Genomic DNA, 18,137 nt, shown 5'->3' on the forward strand with positions numbered 1-18,137 from the left:
GGACTCCAAATGGATAACATCAAATAAATCCATAGCGGGACCAGCAGATGGTATAATGGTTATGTTGTTGAACTCCCACATAGTCGATTGTGTTTCGAGTCCTGGACCTGGCAGCTTAAATTCACATGAAGCGCATGCATGTCCAAGATCCTGAGAGAAGAGATTGTGGTGTGGCCATCCTCTCTGGGGGAGGGGTGATTTCTCACTTTCTGTCTCTCTGTCTCTGTCCTTCTGGCGAGCCCATGCACCCTGTAGCAAAAACCTCTCTTCAAAAAAAATCCATGCTAAGATTCATAATAACAAAACTTTCTAAACTCAAGAATGAAGAGAATTTTGAAAGCAGAAGAGGAACACACAAGGGAACTTCTTTAAGATGATCTGAATTTCTTAGCAGTAACCTTGCATGCTAGAAATCAGTGAGATGATATATTCAAAGTACTAAAAGAAAAAAATTCCAACTCAGAGTATCATATCTGGAAACACCCTCCTTCAAAAGCAAAGGAGAAATAAAGACTTTCTCAGATAAAGAAATGCTGAGCAAGTTTATCACCATGAGACCTGCCTCATAAGAGATACTAAGGGGAATACTTCAAATTGAAATAAATGAACATTTAATACAAACACAAAAGTATAAGAAAGTGTAAAACTTATTGGTAAAGATCATTATATAGACAATACATCATACTGTAATACTGCAATGTTGGTGCACAAGTAAACTTTTATTCTAGATAGAAGGTAAAAGGCAGTAGATTATAAAATACCCAGAGCCAGACTGTGACCTGGTGGTTACATAAGGAAGGAAATAAAAGGAAATAAACATAGAAGACAAACAAAAGCAAATAAGAAATTAATCAGTGTATACAAATAAAAAGCGCACGCACCCTATAGCAAAATAAACCTCTTCAAAAAAAAAAAAAAAAAAAAAGAATATGCCAGGCAGTGCGTGAAGTGCTGGCCATGGAGAGGGGAAGGCAGGCTGCAGGGGAAGCTGACTGAAGGCCAGTGACATCCAGGGAAACCGAGACTGAGCCGGGCTTGATCAGGGCGGGTGACTATAGGAGTGGAGGTCAGAGGTTCAGGCAGTCCCTGAGTCTTGCTGCCTGAAGTGTTTGAGCCCTGGGCGGTGAGCCCCTGCAGAGTGGGCAGTGAGCCACAGGGCTCTGCATGAGCTGGTCAGCCCCCAGCAGCTGCTGCTCTGACTGTCACTGCTTTGAAATTTGTGGCAATTCGTAGGACCCAGAACGAGCAGAACGTGTATCCTGCATCTGTTTATTAAAGAGCCCCTCAGATACCAGGTGTGCAGAGCCGTCGAGGAAACTTGTGGCCTCTGGCATTAGCCTGAGCCCCTCACCCCCGCCCCCCAGAGGATATGTTCACCAAGTCCCATTCTAGAAAAGCAACGAGCTCTTCTCCTGGCATTCCGAGTGCCTCTGAAGGCTCTTGTTTGTGTGTATCTATGCTTATCACCTTGTCTGTGTGTGTGTGTGTGTGTGTGTGTGTGTGGGTGTGTGCACCTGCATGTTAGCATCCTTGGGTTTTATGTGTCTCTCCATGGTTCAAGATGCTGTGTGTGTTCCTGTGAGAGTGTTGCTTTGTGACCACGTCGCTGTGTGTGGTCACATGTGCCTGCACATCTGTGTGTGTGTGTGTCTACATGGTGTGTGTCTGGGAACATGGGTTCCGGGAACCTGAGGAAGACATCACCCTTCCAGGTCAGGGAGGCCTAATGAAGACGGGCAGGCTGGACTGGGGCCCTGGAGAGTGGGCACTCTCTGGGAGTGGAAGTTCCTCCTCCTGAAACAGGTCTCAGCTCTGCACCAGGAAGGGCTTCCTAATGGAGGGCCTGCCCCAGGGGAGAGGCACATAGCCCAGAGTGGGACCAGAGGCCAGTTTGCCCCTTGAAGCTGAGGCAGAAAGCAGTTGAGGCTCTTTATTCTGTACCAGGCCTTGTGCTGGGCCCCGGGATGCAGTATTCAGGCTGGGTTCCAGCCCTCAGGAAGATAGGGCCTTGAAGTGATATCACAACTCCTGGGACTGCTTTCCAGAAGGATAAAAGCTCACAGTGGCCGAGCCCTCACTGCGAGACCCTGTTCTAAGCATGGTCCCAGAGTTGAGTGCGGTGCTATTTCAGAGACGAGAGACTGAGCCTAGGTGGTGGAGCCTGTGCCCCCCGCACAGCCAGGACTGGAACTTGCATCTCTGAGTCTGGAGGAGTTGCAGCCATTGGCCCTCCTCCTTTGCCCCTGGTCCAGGTGATGGGCCCACCTGGGCCAGGAAGAGGCTCTAGTGTGTTTAAGAGGTGTCCGTGCCATCCTGCCAGCTCACTGCCAGCCATCCTCTGAGAGCTCTCAGCATAAGGCCAGGATGCTCAGTGCCTGCTGAGGAGTTCAGTCTACCAGGAACAAAATCACCCCTTGACCACGTGGGGACTGTGGGTTGTGGGCCATAGTACCCCAATACAGTTTCTACTCTGACATAGCAGAAACAGCCACCCCAATGCAGCCCGCAGGGGTCTGGAGGCACCAGGAGGGAGGGCAGCAGGTGTCATGGGAGAAGCACTGGGGCAGACTGAAGGGGTGGCCTTGGTCCCTCCCTACCCTAGCTTGGCTGATCATTTCTTTTTTCTTTTCTTTTTAAATTTTTTCCATAGGGCACATGCACTCTCCGGGGGTGGGGTGGGGGTGGAGTGAGAAATCACCCTTCAAGGGCGTGATCATGCCTCAGTTCCTTCTCCATCTCTCCTCCTGAGATTCTGGGCACACACGCACATGAGCCCCACATGTTTTTCAAGCTGTTGGGTTCGGGGCTTGAACCACAGAGCCAGCCATGTAGAATCCAGTACCTTAACCACTATACCACCTTCTGGCTCTATGCTGATCTTTATTCATGTTGGGTCACTGGGAAAGTTATGATGTATTTTTCTATGCAAAACTGTGTCATGACTTTCCAGAAAACCCAGGAGTAATTATAGGCCAGTCATGGTGGCACAGCAGTGGCATGACATACCATGATGCTGGGGCCACATGGGAAGGTCCCAGGTTCACATCCTGAGCTCTCCCTGTGTACACCAGGTTCCTGCTAGATGGCTGGAGATAAACTGTGGCATGGGAACCAGGATGGGGCTGCCCTCCATCTTTCTCTCATTCACTCTCTCTGAAGAGGTAAATAAATAAACTTTGAACTAATAGTAATGATGAAAATAGCAAACACTTGCTCAGTGCTCAATGCACACCAGATTCTGGACTGAGTTAGGATTACCTCCTGACACTGTGAGGGAGGGGTTGTATCCATTTATCTATAAAGAAATGGAAGCTTAGGAACAGGTCACCCTTTGGAATGGAGACACCAGGTTTGAACTTGTGCTGTTTAGCCCCAGAGCCCTTACTCATGTTTCTTGTTTTTTCTTATATCATGTTTGATATATTCAAAAGAGTACGTGCAAATGTGTAAGCAATGAAGCATAACAAAATGAGCATCCATGAATTCCTGGAAACACGCTCTATTTTCTGTTTTGCACACTCTGCTTTTCTCACCATGATTTCATCACACATATATCCTTAAACAATGGATCATTTCGTTTTGCTTGATTTAAAGTTTTATAAAAATAGTGTCATACAGTCTGTGGTCTCTGCAGCTTTTTATTTTCTTTTTACTTAATATTGTGTTTTTAAGATTTTATCCATATGATTGTGTGTCGCTATAATTCATTCGTTTTCACTACTGTGTAGTGTTACACTCTGAATAATCCAAACTTTAATCATTCTCTTGTTGGTGGGCATGTGAGTTGTTTTGGTTTTCTGCTAATACAAGCCATGCTGCCAGGAGCATTCTTGTTCTTGTCTCTTTTCATTGCCATGGAACAGTTTCATTGGATCATGACCCAGAAATGCAATTACTGGGCTAAAGAAAGAAAACAGTGTCAAATTGTTTTCGAGAGTGGTTGTACCAGTTTACACTCCCACCTGGAGGCTATCGATGCCCCATCGATCCACATCCTCAGAAACCTGGTTTGCCAGATGCTGGTATGAAATGGTATCATGTGGTCTTTTCATTTAGCCAATTATGAACGAAGTTGAGCACGTCTTCACAGTTTACGGCCCATTTGGATTTCTTCTGTGATAGGCCTTTCATGGTCTTACCCATTCTTTTCATCAATTGTGTTTTTCTTACTGATTTATAGGTATTCTTAATAAAGTGACTTGTATTTTCACCTTCTTGATGGTATTTTTCTTGGATAGAAGCTCATCTTAATAAGTTGAATTTATTAGTTTTTCCTTTCATTGTACTTTGTGTATCTTTTATAAGAACTCTTTCCTCTATTTTGATATCATAAATCTCTTATAAAATTTTACTTTCACATTGAAGAGTTATTTTCGTATAAACTTTCTTTCATGAGAGTGAGAGAGGAAAAAAGAAAGATAAGCACCCTCAACAGGTGTCACCCCTTGCCCAATCTTTCCAGCCAGTCAGGAGGATGGGCACAGGCCTGGGTTATACAGATTGACCCCAGGGAACTGCCCTTGATCTTCTAAATGGATCCATTGCTTGGGCAGTGCATTGTCACTGTGCCACCAAGCTGGCCTTTGAGTTCGTAATCTGTTGGAATCCGAGTATGTGGTAGGAGGTGGGGAAATTTAATTTTTTCTACTTGGCTATCATCCGTTGCATTGCTCCGTCTTTATCCAGTGATCTGCAGTGCCACCCTGTCCTGTACCAGGTTGCATCTGAGTCTCTTTGTAGGCACTTCTATTAGCTTTTCCCAGGGTCTTCACTAAGGTCATGGAAAATATGTATTGTGAAAAAAATTATGCACGATTTCCAAGACATTTTTGTTCCAAAATTAATTCACACACTAGTTTCATTTTTTCCCATGAATTTTTTGAAGTCTCCCTGTATATCCTCTATCCCTACAAACATATAGCCTCCCCATCATCAACATCTCACACCAGTGTTAGATTTTTACAATGAATGAACCTACCTTCACATCATTGCCCCAAATTCATCATTTACATCAGGGTTCACTCCTTGGTGTTGTGTATTATTTGGATTTTTACAAAATATAATGCCAGGTACCCACCATTATAGTTTCATACAAATTTTGGGTCATCAGAAAAGTCATGGTGCATTTTTGCATAGATAAACATAGAAAAATACATCATGACTTTTCTGACAATCCAATATTTTCACTGTCCTAAGAATCCTCTGTGTGCTGCCTGTTCATCCTTCCTTCCCCTGACGACTGCTGATCTTTTTACTGTCTCCATGATTTTTATTTTTCCAGAGTGTCACACAGTTGGAATCATACAGATTGGCGTCTTTCACTTAGTAATTCGCATTTAGACTTCCTCCATGCCTTTTCATAACTAATTTCTTTTTTACACTATGTAATAACCCATTATCTGGGTGTTTCACAGTTGAGCGGAGTCTTGGTTACTTCCGAGTTTTGGCAGTTATGAATAAAGCTGCTGTACACATCTCTGTGTTTTTGTGTGGATGTAAGTTTTCAGCTCATTTGGTATGCAGTTGCTAGATTGTAGGGTCACAGTGTTTAGTTTTTTTAAGAAAATGTCTTCCAAAGTATCTGTACCATTTTGCATTCCCACCAGCAGTGAGTGCGAGTTCCTGTTACTCTACTTCCTCTCCAGCATTTGGTGTTGTCAGTGTTTGGGGCATTTTAACAACTTACAGGTATGTAGTGGTATCTCAGTGTTATTTTAATATTCAATTCGCTAATGACGTATAAAGTTGAACTTTTCATATGCTTATTTGTGTATTTTATTGTCCTTTATTTGTTGAGCTCTTTGTTCATATATTTTGCCTGTTTTTAAGTCAGATTGTCGTATTTTTGGGTTTTAAAGACTCTTTGTATATTGGGATATTAGTCCATTGTCAGGTAGATCTTTTGTAAATATTTTCTCCCAGCCTGTGCCTTGTCTCCTCATTCTCTTCATAGTGTCTTTTGTCGAAAAGTTTTTAATTTTAATTTTAATTAAGTCCAGCTTATGAAATATTTCTTTCATAGATCATGGCTTGGTGTTGTATCTATAGTCATCATCAAACCTAAGGTCACCAAGATTTTTTCCTGTGTTCTCTTCTAGTAGTTTCATAGTTTATGTTTTACATTTAGGTCTCTGATCTATTTTTATTTTTTTGTGAAGAATGTAAGATTGGGAACCAGCAGTTAGCGTAATTGCTATGTCGCTGGACTCCCACGTAGTCGACCGCGGTTCGTGTCCCGGACCCGGTGGCTTAAAAAACTCACACCGGGCGCGTGTGCGTGCGTGCCCAAGATCCCGAGAGGAGAAGGGATTGCGGCGTGACCATCCCCCCTGGGGGGTGATTTCTCGCTTTCTGTCTCTATGTCTCTCTCTGTCTGTCTGGCGAGCGCACGCGCCCTACAGTGAAAATCTCTCCAAAAAAAAAAAAAAAAGTAAGATTAATTCTTTTCATGGGGATGTCCATTTGTTCCAGCACCATTAGTTCAGAAGACTATCTTTTCTCTGTTTTTACTGCTTTTATTCCTTTGTCAAAGATCAACAGACTATATTTATATGTTTATTTCTGGTTTGTTTTGTTTCACTGCTCTCTAGGTCTATTTTGTTGCTATTATCAGTTATCTCTGGATGACTGTAGGTTTATAGAAAGTCCTGACATTGAAGAGTATCAGTTATCTGACTGTTGCTCTCCTTCAATACATATTTTTAAGTTTGTTTGTTTCAGAGAGAGAGAGAAATAGAGATAGAGATAGAGTACCCCTGACAGAGTTTTGATGCCACGATCCACCCCCAGCCTCTGCCAGCCTGAATCATGGGCACACATGTGTCCAGTGTACTCAGGGAGGTCTGCAAATGTGCACTGCAAACCTCTTCTTTGTTGAAGAGTATTAGACTTTACTGCACACTTTCATGACCTAGTCCTGTCCTTCAATATCATGCTGGTTTTTCTGTTTTTTTTTTTTTTTGTCTCTCCATATATACTTTAGAATCAGTTTATCAATGTCCAAAAAATAACTTGCTGAGATTTCAATAGGGATTCCTTGCATTGAATCCATAGATCAAATTGGAAAGAAATGACATCTTGACAATATTGAGTCTTGTAGTTTTTTCATATAGATTGTGCACGTAATTTTGTAATATTTATATGTAAGTACTTCATTTAGGGGTTGTTAATGCAAATGATAACTGTATTTTGATATATTAATCCTATGTCGTATAATGTTCTATAATCACTTATTAGTTCCAATGATTTTTATTGTTGTTGATCATTTTGGATTTTCTATACTTTTATCCCATCTATGAACAAAGGCAACCTAATTTTTTCCTTCCCAATCTATATATTTTCTATTTCCTTTTCTTGTCTTATTCCATTAGTTAGTTCTTAAATATAATGTTGACAATTGTGGTAAGAGTGGGATATCACTGCCTTATTCAAAGCATCTCTTTTTTCTTTTCTTTCTTCTTCTTCTTTTTCTTTTTCTTTTTCTTTTTTTTTAACGTGAGAGACAGATGAGGAGAGAAAGAGAGACAGAGCTTGTTTTGGGGGGAGATTGGACAGGGTTTCACCATGTTGCAACCCCCTTGTCCCAGGTTCCCAGTAAGCCAGGATCAGGTGAGCAAAATCTGTGTATTCAGGATGGTGTAGGAATCAATCCCATTCCTCCCATATAGCCCTCAGCCTCCCAAGTGATGGTGCTGTGTGTGTACCACCACAACTGGCTGGCATTTCTTTTTATTCCTAATTTGCAAGGAATTTTAGACTAAGAAAGCATTGCATTTTTATCACATGCTCTTTTTAAATCCATCAAGGTTCTCATGTATATAGTATACTTCAATTTGTGAATATGTTGAGTTATATTTGTAGACTTTTCTGATTTGAAATCATTCTTCTATTCTTGGTATCCATCCAGCTCTGTTATAACATGTTAACTTTTATATACATCATTCATCTCATTCTTGGCCTATAATTTTCATTTCTAATAGTTATTTGATTTTGGTATCAGAGTTTTATTGGTCTCATAGAATTAGTTGGGATTTAGTCTTTTTTTTTAAAAAAAAAAATTGCTATAGTGTGCACACTTTCCAGAGAGACAGACTGAAAGAGGAAGTGAGAAAGCAACCCCTAGAGGAGAAAGCCATGCTGTGTTCCCTTCTCTTCCGTTATCCTCTCAAGATCTTGAGCACATGTGATTGGCATGTTTTCAAGCCACTGGTTCTGGGACTCAAACTGCTCATTTGGCCATAGGGGATCCCATCACCTTTACCACCATGCCACCAGCTGCCCCACCTCCCACTTTTTATTCTTTTCCTTGAAGACTGTATAAGATTGGAATGATATGTTCTTGAACAATTGGTAAAATTTGCCTATAAAATTATCTAAATCTGGTTTTACCTTAGTAGGAAGATTTTTAAACTATTCTTCTAATTACGTTGTCACAGAACTATTAAGGCTTTCTATTTCTTCTAAAGTTAGCTCCATCCCCACAGGAATCTGTCCATATTGTGTATGTTTTCAATGTATTGGAATCAAATCAATCCTAGTGTTTTTTTTTAACTCTCTGCAAGATCTGTAGTTATATTTCTATAAAATTAGTCTTTTTTGTATCTTCTCTCTTTCTACCACACTTTTCAAGAACTAATTCTTGGCTTTGTTGGTTTGCTCTATTGTATCTTTATTTCTACCACATTAATTTCTGCTTTTATCTTATTGGGTTGGCAGAGAAGTCATGACACATTTTTGCATAGAAAAATACATTATGACTTTTTTAATGATCCAGTAAGTCCTTCCTTTTACATTTTTAGTTTAAATAACTGCCTGTTCCAATTTCTGAAATGGGTCTCCTGGCACATTAATTTCCAGCTTTTCTTTTTTCCCTAGTATAATCATTTGCAAAATAAAATTTTCTTATAATACTACTTACATTGCATCTTAGGAGTTTTCATAGGTAATGTTGACATTATTGTTCAGTTCTAAATAAGTAGTATAAATATCCATTAAGCTGATGCACTTTTTAAAAAGAATTATTTAATTTAATTTAATTTAATTTAATTTAATTTAATTATTATTTTTAAATTTGACCAGAGAGTGACAGAGAGAGAAGGAAAGTGAGAAAGCAAGCTGCCAGGTCTGGTCTGGGAACCACAGTCAGCCATGTGGGAATCTAGTGCCCTTAACCTCTGCACCACCCAATGCTTTTTTTTTTTTAATGTTTCCACATCTTTATTAAAACATTTATTTTATTATCTTGGCTCAATAAAAACTCATATTTTTACATCAAAATCTTGACTTTAAGTAACACATAATACACTTAAAGCTGAATTACCTTACAGACGCCCCCTGCTTCTAAACACAAATGTACCTCTTTATACAAAGAGCTAAAATCACACAGAGAAGTACCTACTGACGTCTTTCTTGGCACTTATCTTTAGATTTAAAACTAGTAAGTTGAGTTGCTACAAAATTTCGTTTTTGAAATATAAACAAACACAATTACTATTTTATAATTGCCTTTATCTGATTTGATTAGCACAGTTGCTATTAATAAAATAACCTATAAATTTGTGGGGAAAATCAATTCTTTATATTCACTCCTCACAGAAAGCCAGCAGCAAGAAAAACGAGGAGCTGTTATAAAATCAAAATCACATTGTAAAGTATTACTTTAACTCACAATTCTGCTCATATAACTGTGTGCATAACACAGCTAACAAATACTATTTAAATATCATGATACATCCAAAAGTATGTTTGGTTGCATTACCAGCAGGAAGCTAGGCAGCACTGAAGATTAATTCTCTGGTCATTAGTACAAACTGAAGCTTTTGATGATCCCAGTCTCTGGGGGGCTATCACATCTTCCAGGAGACTGAAGGGCTCAGGTGGAAGACTGTGAAGACTGGAAGGCTTATAGTTAAGGGGTAGAGTTATTGGCAGATTTTAGAGAAATAGGAATGCAACCAAAGTCCTGAATATTTCGACAGTAAAATCCTATTGTACAGCTAGGATCCGTTTTTCGAAATGACATCTTCTTAGGAGAAGGGTAGTGGAATATCTCGAGAGGGAAATCCTTCATGCTGACATTACAAAAGATTGGCAGTAATGAGGATCCATGTAAAACAAACTGTCATCTTAAAATCCAGCAAAGTAATATGATTGTTTTGGCTTGCAACCAATAATATCAACACAATATTCAAGGCTTAAAATATCCTATGTGCATTTTGTATCTGTTCACCAAGTTCTCTCCATCTTCTAATTTACCCTCTTTTTTCCAACCTCTAGTATCTACCACTCCACTTTCCACTTTAAAGCAATAAAATCTTTTAGCTTCCAATGAATGAGATCACCCCAGTTTCAACTTCTTCACAGTCATATCTTCTGACTTCCACAAATGAGTGAGACAGGTAGTCGTCTTAGTCGTCTTTTAGTGCTTAGATTATCTCTCTCAGCATAATTTCTTCCAGGTTCACCCACATTGCCTCAAGGTACAAGATTTCAACCTTATTTATGGATGAATAATATTCCATTTTGTATATATACCACATTTTCTTATTCATTCATTTGTTGATAGGCATTTGGGTTGATTCTATATCTTAGCTATTGTGTACAGTGCTGCAATAAACACAGGTGTGCAGATATCTTTCTGACATATTGATTCCCTTCCTTTTGGTGGGATTACTGGATAAGGCCATCTTATTTTTAGTTTTTTGAGGAGTCATCATATTGTATACCATAATGGCTATTCTAATTTACATTCCCACCAACGGTGCGTAAGAGTCCTCCTTTCTCCACAACCTCACCAGCACTTGTTATTCTTTGCTTTCTTTTATAATGGCCATTCTAACTGGGGTAAAGTGTCACTTCATTATGGTTTTGATTTGCATTTCCCTGAAGAGTGATGTTGACCACTTTTTCCTATATTTGTTGGCTACTTGCATGTCTTTTTTTGACAACTGCCTGTAAATTGATTGCCTATTTTTAAAAATCAGATATATTTTTTTTAATGTGAGCTGAGTTGTGTGGGGTTTTTTTGGGTTTTTTTGTTTGTTTGTTTGTTTTTGAGAGAGATTTTTGCTATAGGATGTGTGTGGTCACAGAGAGACAGACAGAAAACGAGAAATCACCCCCAGGAAGGATGGCCACATCACAGTCCCTTCTCCTCCATTCTCTTCTCAGGATTTTGGGCACACACACACACACACACATGCCCAGTGTCAGTTTTCAGCCGCCAGGTCAAGAATTCAAACTGCAATCGACTACATGGGAGTCCAGTAATGTAACCATTATGTCATCTGTTGATCCCAAGCTGAGTTCCTTATATATTCTGGTTATTAATCTTTTTTTTTTAGAGGTTTTTGCTATAGGGCACGTGCGCTCGCCAGCCAGACAGAGAGAGACAGAGAGACAGAAAGCAAGAAATCACCCCCCGGGGGGATGGCCACGCCGCAATCCCTTCTCCTCCATTCTCCTCTCAGGATCTTGGGCACGCACGCACACACGCCTGGCGTGAGTTTTAAGCCAACGGGTCCGGACACGAACCGTGGTCAACTACATGGGAGTCTAGTGACATAACCATTATGCTAACTGCTGGTCCATCAGGTTATTAATCTTGTCAGCAGCATAGCTTGCAAATATTTTCTCCAATTCTGTAAGTAGTCTCTTTACTCTGTTGATTATTTCCTTTGCTATGGAGAACCTTTTAGTTTGATATAATTGTATTTGTTTATTTTTTATCATGTTGCCTGTGCTTTTGAGATCTTACATACCTCGTAAATCTTTGCCCAGATCAATGTCTTGAAATGGTTACCCTACATTTTTTTCTATTTATAGTAATTTCAGTTTCAGGCCTAATGTTTAAGTCTTTAAACCATACTGAGTAAATTTCTTTATGTGGTGAGATGTATACATGTTTATTTTGCACATGGATATCTAATTTTCCCAGGATTATTTACTGAAACAACTATACTTTCCCCAGTGATGTTCTTCTCATCTTTGTCAACAATCAGTAGGCTGTATATACATAGATTTATTTCTTGAGTCTCTGTTCTGTTCCATTAGTATATGTGTCTGCTTTTATGCCAGGACCACGCTGTATAGAAAGAGCAAAGCTGGAGATATCACACTGACTGACTTCAAAATATGCCCTAAAGCTGTAGTAATCAAAACAGCATGGATCTTTTGTGATTCCTTATGAATTTTATTTTCTATTTCTATGGAGAAAGCTATTGCTATTTTGATAGAGATTGCAGATAATCTGTCAATTGCTTTGGGTAATAACTTAATAGTAGTAAATCTTTCAACCCATGAATATGAAATGTTGTTCAGTTTTTTTCATGTCTTCTTCCATGTTCTTCAGCAGTGTTTTATAGTTTTCATTGTAGAGATCTTTTGCATTTTTGGTTAATTTTATTACTAGGGTTTGATTTGGGTTTTGGTTTTATAGTTATCGACAATGGGGTTGCTGTCTTGATTTCTTTTTTTAGCTAATTAATCACTGGTACATAAGAATGCTCCAGGTTTTTAAAATTTTAATTGTTTACCCTATAATGAAATTAATTTATCAATTCTAAGAGTTTTTTGGTAGCATCTTTAGGTTTTTCAAGATGTACGGTCATGTCATCAATTTGACTTCCTCCTTTCCATTAGATGTCTCTAATTTCTTTATCTTGTCTAATTGCTCAAGCCAGGACTTCTAATATTATGTTAAGTAAGAGTGGGGAAAATGGACATTACTGTGTAATTTTTACTTTATTTTTCTTTGTGCTGTTTATATTTTCAAGTATTTTTGATCTGCAGTTAATTCAAAGATTTAGAACCTTTACAAACTCTAAGTAGTCAGTGTTGATTCTTTCTCCACCAAGTCTAGCAGGAACTAGAATAATAACAGCATCAGAATTGTACACTGTACAATCTTGTGCGGCATAGTTATTCCTTGTTAATCAGGGTGTCTTGCTTCTTCAACTGCTTTTCTCAAAATGCGAGCAATCACAGCTGGTCCATACCAATCTCCAGCTTTTTTCCCAACTTTCTTTCTATACTCTATTAGCTGATGTAAATCAAAGAGACCCAAGGGAGAATCACCAAACAGATGATTTTCCTGCGATAAATTTCATTTCACATTTCGTGATCATCAGAATACTTCTCGTTTATTTCCTTCAGAGAAATTATTGGGGTTTTGAGTTCTCTTTTCCCTGAAAGTGATGCTTCAATTGATGCAGTAATTTTTTTTTTTTTTACAGTGTTTGAGGTCCATGATTCAGAGTCTGAATTTTCAATGTTAAATGCATCAGGCCAGGTCCAAGCTCTACCGAGAAAATGTAGTATGAGCCCTTGAGCCAATAGCATCTGTCCAGTTCTCAATGTACAACCCCAACCCAGTCTGTTGTCATAGCTGATCCTTCTGGTGAAGGAAATTCTTTCCTGTAGGTCAGCCATATTCTAGAAATGAAATCTTTACGAAATTCTTCTACATTTCCTGCAATTACATGATCTTCTATTGTGCATGCTGATCTTGCAGATAATGTTTTATTTTTATCTTCATATTTAAAATGGTAACATTCTCCAAGTAATAATATGGGGGAATTTCTACTAAAATATGTTTTTTTTTCAACACCCAACTATATTTCATGTTGTTCCAAGAAGATATAAATTTAGTTTTTAGTTTATCGACTTCATCTGTTCGTGTGGCTTCCATATTCAAATTCTAAAGATAAAGCCATCATTTGATTGAATTCTTCTGTAGAGCTTAATCTTTTTTATTTTTTTTTTTTTGAGAGGTTTTTGCTATAGGGCGCACGCGTTCGCCAGCCAGCCAGAGAGGGGCAGAGAGGAGAAATCACCCCCTGGGGGATGACCACGCTGCAATCCCTTCTCCTTGATTCTCCTCTTGGGATCTTGGGCATGCGCGCATATGCGCCCAGCGTGAGTTTAAGCCACCGGGCCCGGGACTTGAACCGTAGTCAACTACATGGGAGTCCAGCGACATAGCCATTACACTAACTGCTGGTCCCGAGTTTAATCTTTTGTACTTACTGTCATCTCAACAGTTGTCATTCCTATTTTGGAGATGATAAATTATCAAAATAGTAAGCATTCGAATCTTCTAAATCACCAATCTTGAATCTTCTAAATCCAGAAATTTTAAATAAGAGGAGATACATGCACGCAATTTTTCCCAAGTCAAAAAGAAAATAGGCCACAGGGAAGAACTTGATTTCGACAGCTCCTAACATTAGCCACCAGGGAGAAAAATTCTTCTCAACTCCACCAGCCTCAAGTCAACTGCTCACCGGAACAGAAGGACTGGAGAGAGCTGTGAAAACATGTGAGAACCACCAACTGGGAAATGCCGTCACAGCCCCGCCTGATGCTTTGATAAACACAGTGGGTCTTCAATTTCCCAAGCTTAGGGACAGTTTTTCCCTTTTCTTATAGATTTCTAAAGCAGTTTTATTGTAATTGGACACTATTATATAGTAAGAATCTTTATACCTACTATTGGGTAGCTTTTTATAAATCTTCTGTATATGCTTGTGAAGAATGTGTATACTTTTACTTAATAGCTCAAAAGTCTTGCATTATTCAAATTTTCTATAGCTTTGTTAATTTCTCTTCATTTAATCTATTAATAATGGAAAGATATTGAAATCTCTTGTTAAGGTGGTAGGCCTTCCATTTCTGTCAATATCATCAGAATTCATTGCAACAGTAGATTTCTAGAAATTTAAAAATTTGTCATTATATAATCTATTTCTAAAATTTTATTTGACTTAAATTCTGCTTTATCTAATATTAATTTGGCTGTATCGTCTTTGGTTTGGATAGTACTTGCATTGTATATCTTTTTCTATACTTTAGCTTTCAACTTTTATTTTTTAAATTAATTAATTAATTTATTTTTTGCTATAGGGCACGTGCGCTCACCAGAATTACAGAGAGGGACAGAAAGCAAGAAATCACTCCGGTCCAGTTGACAATACTATAAGGTTATCCCTCAATAGATGATAACCCATTTCTTTGTCCCATAAATGCCTTTCCTCTCTGTTTTTCTCTTTAATGTCCTTCCTCAGACTCTACTTCTTCACCCTCCCTCTTCCCACTCTGTATCTGGTATTCACAGCCATTTACTATATTTCTATATCTTTTAGTCAATGACCTGGTGTCTTTTTAACTAGAGTTTAGCTTACTTTCCATTTTTATGGTTACTAATACGTTTGGACATGATTCTGATCTCTGATGTTTAGCCTCGTTTTCTTCTACTTTCTCTCTGCTTCCTTTTCTCATTTTTGTTTTTGTGTTTTGCTGTTTGTTTTTTGACTAAGATTATTTTTTCTTTTTTGCTAGTTTGGAAGTTATATATACTAATTCCTTCCTTAAGTTTACCTTTGGATTTTTATGTTTTCTTGAAAAACATTTTGTTAATTAACAGAGGGCACATGTACTCATCAGAGAGACAGAGGGAGAGAGGAAGAGGAAGGAGAAAGCACCCTTCCATGGGGCGTAGTCACCAGAATCCCTTCTCCTAATTTCTTTTTCCTGGCTGGATTTTGGGCACACACATGCACCTGTTGTGATTTTTCAAGTTGCTGATGCTGGGTTTTGAACTTTGAATAGTCACCTGGGATATAACTCCCTTAATTACTAGGCCACAGGACTGGCCTTGTCATGTATTTTTAACTTAGAGAATCTAACATTAGTACCTTGACACCCTCTCCAACAATACAAGAGCCTTAGGGCGCCGTCTAATCATGTTCACACATTCTGTGGTTCTACAGTGTTCTAGTTCTGGCCTTTCTGAAATCCACACACTAGAAAGTGTTATCCTTTTACAAAACAGTGTTTTGGATTAACTTGCACATCATCAGTTCTTAACTCATTTTATACCTCCCTTCTGTGATCATTTTCCTTCTTCCAGAAGTTCATCCTTGAGTAAGCCACTCTTCTTTCACCATCATTGTATTATTTGTTTACTTATTTATTTTTTAGAGAGAGAGATTTTTGCTATAGGGAGCGTGCACTCACCAGAGAGACAGAAAGCGAGAAATCACTCTCCCCCAGGGGGGAGGGGATGGCCATGCCACAATCCCTTCCCCTTCATTCTGCTTCCTCCATTCTCCTGTCGGGGTTTTGGGCATACATGCACAGGCGCCTGGTGTGAGGTTTAAGTCACTAGGTCTGGACTCGAAACGTGGTCAGCTACGTGGGAGTCCAGCGACATCAACATTACGCCATCTGCTGGTCCCTCAGCATTATTTTATTTTATTTTATTTTATTTTATTTTGGAGAGATTTTCACTATAGGGTGTGTGTGCTTGCCTGACAGACAGAGAGAGACATAGAGACAGAAAGCGAGAAATCACCCCCAGGGGGGATGGTCACGCCGCAATCCCTTCTCCTCCATTCTCCTCTCGGGATCTTGGGCACGCACGCACACGCGCCTGGCGTGAGTTTTAAGCCACCGGGTCCGGGACGCGAACCGTGGTAGACTACGTGGGAGTCTAGCGACATAGCCATTATGCTAACTGCTGGTTCCCCATCACCATTATTTTAAAAGCCTTTTAAGAATACCTATTTCTAGGCTGGCATTTACTTTCTCTAGGCACTTTGAAAATGTTATTCTGTAACCCCTGGCTTCCTTTTTGATGTAGAGAAGCCTGTTAGTCTAATTGTCATTGTGTTGTGAGTCCTCTGTGTTTTCTTTCTGTTAACTTTTAAGAACTGCTGCTGCTTTGATATTCTGAATTTTCATTTTCATTACTCCATGGGTAGGTGTGGATTTATTTTTTTTTTCCTCCTTGTAGCTCTGAAAAACTCTTAGCCTTTATCTCGTCAACTATTGCTTCTTTCCCAGGCTCTGTTATTTTCCTTTGAGGCTTTGATTAAAGAGATATTAAGCCTTCTTATTCCTCCTTTAGAATCTCCTGTATTCTAGCTGATTGTCTCTCCTCTGACCTCTGAAATTTCCTCAGCTCTTTGTGTGTGTCAGGGAAGGACTGGGGGGAGTTTGGGCAGCCACACTGTGTCTCAGGCCTCCTGCCTCATCCTCCCAAGTAGCTGGGACTACAGGTTTACACCACAACACCTGGCTTTTAGGGCAGTCCAGGAATTGAACCCAGGCCTCCTGTGTGTCCTCAGCCTTCCAAGCAGCAGTGTCTAGCATGTGCTTCCTCAGCTGGGCCTCTTCAGCTCTTTCATCTATGTCTAATCTCCTGTTTGATTCATTTCAGTCAAAAATTTAAAAACATTTTTAATTAAAAAACTGTATTTTGGGACCACCAGATGGCATAATTGTTACATCATTGGACTTCCATGTAGTTGATTGCGGTTCAAGCCCTGGACCAAGCAGCTTAAAATTCATGCCAGGCGTGTATGCATATATGCCTGAGATCCTGAGAGGAGAGTGGAGGAGAAGGGATTGTGACATGGCCAACCTCCTGGGGGGTGAGTTCTTGCTTTCTGTCTCTCTGGCAGGCACACACACCCTAGAGCAAAAATCGCTCTCTTAAAAAAATATATATTTCAAGTTATATTTTTAACTTCTAGAAATTCTATTTGGTTATTTCCAAATCTGGCTGACTGTTTTTGGTATCTTTTGTTACTTGCTCATTTTTCATAATTCTGTCTTTTTTTTTTTAACATTTCACTCATATCAGTTTATAGTCTGATAGTTTTAAAATTTGAAATCCTTGACCAGAGAGAGGGGATGGTCTAATTTTGTCATTTATTGTTTCTCCAGATTCTCCATTGGCTTATCTCTTCTTGTGTATGGTCTGCTTTGAGCAGGAGGTGGTATGATTGGTCTTTGAGTCTGGACAACTAGAGAGCTAAGTTGAGTACCTGCCCTCAGGGTTCCCTCACCCCTCACTAGTCCAGTTTTAGCGTATGACTTTCTACTTTGGTATCTTCCCTAGGCTGTGAGATTTTCCAGACCTCCTGTGCCCAAGCAATGCAATAGAAGCTGTTTTATGTGTGATCAGATTATTGTGCAGCAGAATAGCCTAGATGTAGAACCTCAGTTTCCTCATCTGTAAAGTGGTCACTAATAACAATAACAACTACCCCACATGTTGTTCTAAGGATCATAGGAAATAACATATAGCAGAATACTGCTGAAGAGTTATCTGCAACAATGACATGTGACTCTTT

General features: G+C 39.4%; 1 protein-coding gene and 1 pseudogene across 1 annotated transcript in view; one reads left to right on the forward strand and one right to left on the reverse strand.

Annotated features, from left to right (window-relative positions):
* GLIS1 (GLIS family zinc finger 1) overlaps nucleotides 1-18,137 on the forward strand; it is a 103,860-nt gene that overhangs the window by 30,169 nt on the left and 55,554 nt on the right. The gene's annotated exons all lie outside the window — the stretch shown is intronic.
* Nucleotides 9,908-13,687, reverse strand: LOC102501807 (cysteine protease ATG4C-like; annotated as a pseudogene).

Source organism: Tupaia chinensis, unplaced genomic scaffold (assembly GCF_000334495.1).
Source record: "Tupaia chinensis unplaced genomic scaffold, TupChi_1.0 Scaffold000259_1, whole genome shotgun sequence".
Taxonomy (NCBI): domain Eukaryota; kingdom Metazoa; phylum Chordata; class Mammalia; order Scandentia; family Tupaiidae; genus Tupaia; species Tupaia belangeri.